The sequence below is a fragment of the Carlito syrichta genome, unplaced genomic scaffold (genome assembly GCF_000164805.1).
Source record: "Carlito syrichta isolate Samal-C Ts95f unplaced genomic scaffold, Tarsius_syrichta-2.0.1 Scaffold316511, whole genome shotgun sequence".
Lineage (NCBI taxonomy): Eukaryota > Metazoa > Chordata > Mammalia > Primates > Tarsiidae > Carlito > Carlito syrichta.
This window is the reverse complement of record NW_007260607.1, coordinates 235,132-238,370: the sequence shown is the minus strand read 5'-3', so window position 1 is coordinate 238,370 and position 3,239 is coordinate 235,132. Positions and strand designations below refer to the sequence as shown.

The following is a 3,239-nucleotide window of genomic DNA, read 5'->3' as shown; positions in this document are numbered from 1 at the left end:
GCTGATCTGGAACCCATGAGTTCAGGCAGTCCTCTAACCCTGGCTTCCCAAATTGCTGGGATCATAGGCGAGAGCCACCGTGCCCGACCCAAAAGCAATTTTTAAGAAATAATTGCCCAGCTGGGCTCGGTGGCTCAGCCTGTAATCCCGCGCCTTTGGGAGGCTGAGGTGAGTGGATTGCCTGAGCCTGCGGGTTCGAGACACGCCTGGGCAGCAAGACCTCATCTCTACAATAAATAAAACAAAAAACAAAAAAAAACAGCCGGGCGTGGTAGCGCATGCCTGTAATTCCGGCTACTTGGAAGGCTGAGGCAGAAGGATCGTCGGAGCCCAGCAGGTCGAGGCTGCCGTGGCCGGAAGCGGCCACTGCACTCCAGTCTGGGCGACAGAGTGAGACTCCAACTCAAAAAAAAAAAAGAAATAATTCAAGAGCCAACATGTGGATTAAATCTCCTTCAGTTTTGTTGATTATAAAAAATTGGAGACCACCTGACTTGCAAGACCTTACCATCATAAGGATTACTTACATTCTCCGTTTCTACAAACTTTACCAAAAAAGTTTTACCAAAAATTAGCAATTGACTTTATTTGTGTGTGTGTGTGTGTGTGTGTGTGTGTGTGTGTGTGTGTGTGTGTGTGTTGGGGGTGTTTGCAGTATTTTGAAGTACTTTGTTTAATCCACTATACTTAAAAGGGTCGGTAATAAAATAAAATTATTAAATTTTAAAAACTCAGTACATTTGTGATAATACAACATAATTTGATTAAATGCTTTTATGTTATTTCATGTTATTTGTTAAAATATTAAAACTACACATTTACTCTTTTAATTTATGCAAAATGCCTACTATACAAGATAATTAGCAAAGCTAGTCCTCCCTTCTAACAGTCAAAATCAGGCATAATTCCTCCCAGAAAAAAAAAGTCCTATTAATGAATATATTACTGTGCTCTTCACGGAATATTATAAAAACCAGAGAAATAATTTACAAAACGCATTTGGAAATATAGTTTAATTAGTCAGATTGATATTATAATAATATAACTCTAATCATTAATTAATCTATTTTTATAACAAATTACAAAAACAAGAATAAATCTATACACTTTTTCTTTTTTGTTGTTGGATTTTTTTCGTCTAGTTTCTTGCTTCCTCTGGATTCCTGCTTTTGCTTGCCTTTTGATTTTTTTTTTTGGCTGGAGTACAGTGGCACAATCACAGCTCACTATAGCCTCAAACTCCTGTGTGTGATAAAACACACAGCTAAAATTTTCCAAAAGTGACTTCTTTTGGAATTGAAGACATTATTCAATAAGCCAATTAAAACATATTTCATCAAATTATATTCTAAAGCATTTGTTCTCATTATAGTCAATCCTCATCTTAATTCATCTTTAAAATGTTTACATGTTTAGCGTTTTTGTCAGAAGTGTCCCTGCCACAAGGAGTAAGCCCTGCTGATTTCCATACGGTCTCGTGTCAAGATGGTGAAGTTGTTCATCGGAAACTTGCCCTGGGAGGCCACAGAGCAGGAGTTCTGCTCACTCTTGAGCAGTCTGGGAAGGTGCTGGAATGTGACATCATTAAGAACTATGACTTTGTGCACATAGAGGACAAGACAACAACCGAGGATGCCATACACAACCTGCACCACTACAAGCTTCACGGGGTAAACATCAACGTGGAAGCCAGCAAGAATAAGAGCAAAACCTCAACAAAGTTGCACGTGGGCAACATCAGTCCCACCTGCACCAACAAGGAGTTTCGGGCCAAGTTTGAGAAGTATAGTTCAGTCATCGAATATAACATCGTGAAAGATTATGCCTTTTTACACATGGAGCGGGCAGAGGATGCAATGGAGGCCATAAGGGGCCTTGATAACACAGAGTTTCAAGGTGGGATGTGGGCGGGCTGAAATTCCAAGTGGCGGTTGTGCATGAGAATACACCCTTCGTGGTACCCGTCTCCAGGCCCTTCTCGGCTCTGTGTGTTCAGTTCCTCAGGAACCGTGGACCTTAATTTACCTTGCTAAGTTCAGACTTTCTCTTCCTTTCCTTTCCTGCCTATTTTCCTATGTTCCAATATTTCTGTAGCCGCCCACCCATGTTCTCTTCTCCCAGCAGGTTTCATTGTGTGTAGAAACTGGTGGGGGCTATGTTTTCTCCTTCCTGCCTCCTGCCTCCATTGGGTGTTGGATTGTGAATGACCTTGACGAGTGTCTCACTGCTCCTGGGTCTCTTTGACCCAAAGACTAGACCTAGTTGGATTACTTTTTTCTTTCCAGTGAAATAAATGGTTTTTCAACTTAAACAAATAAACAAATAAAATAAAATGTTTAATATTTTCTTTTTTAATTTTTAAAAACTGGTTAATATTTTCTATCTCCTAGTAATAGAAATTAAAATTATGTGCTTGCTGAGAGGTACCTATTAGTGATTTTATACCAGACACATATTATTGTCATTTTTTCCTTAAATACATAGAAAAATTTTGATCGTAATGGCTAATGGAATTAATGGTGTTATTTCTGAAAGTCTTATACATTTTTTTTTTTTTTTGAGTTGGAGTGTCACACACATTGAGACTCTGGTAGTCCTAGGGAACATGGTAGTCCCACCTGAAGAAGTAGTGTCACTGTGTCATGCTGTCAGAGCTCAGAGTGCTTTGTTTATCCTGATCTAGGAATGACTCTTGAGCTGAAAAGAATTTCTTGAGTTTAAATATGGGAGGGTAGGCGGAGCCATTTTGGCATTCAGTATTTTTTACCAGAGCTTTTTGCTTTTCTCTCTCACGCAAATCTCTCTCCAGGGTTGCCTGGAGAGCAACCCATGGCTGTCAAGAGTCAGAGGATGGAAAGTAGGAAATTGTCATTAGTCCTAATATCCAAACCACAATGTATTATCTAATCACTATATCCTTCTCCAAAAGCTAAATACTCCCAAATGGAATGCAATACTTTACTCTTAATAGAAACACACATCGACGGGGAGACACCTCTTATCAACAAGGGTGCCTGAACGGAGCATATTTGTATACCTAACCCTTAACTGTACCCCACAATATCATTTTTAAAAATTGATTAAAATTAAAAAATTAAAAAATTTTTAAAAAAAGAAACACACATCGAGAAATGATGTGAAGCCTTTGGTAGGTGTATATACTTGAATTGATCAGTAAAAGAGGCTTCCCTGGAGGTTTTACAACCCAGGACAAGACACTGAACTGTAAGAAGATGCAG

The 3,239-nt window shown here is 39.1% G+C and overlaps 1 pseudogene; it reads left to right on the top strand.

Moving 5' to 3' along the window:
• Positions 1 to 1,485: 1,485 nt before the first annotated feature.
• Positions 1,486 to 1,916, top strand: LOC103277215 (annotated as a pseudogene).
• The last annotated feature ends 1,323 nt before the right edge of the window (positions 1,917 to 3,239 follow it).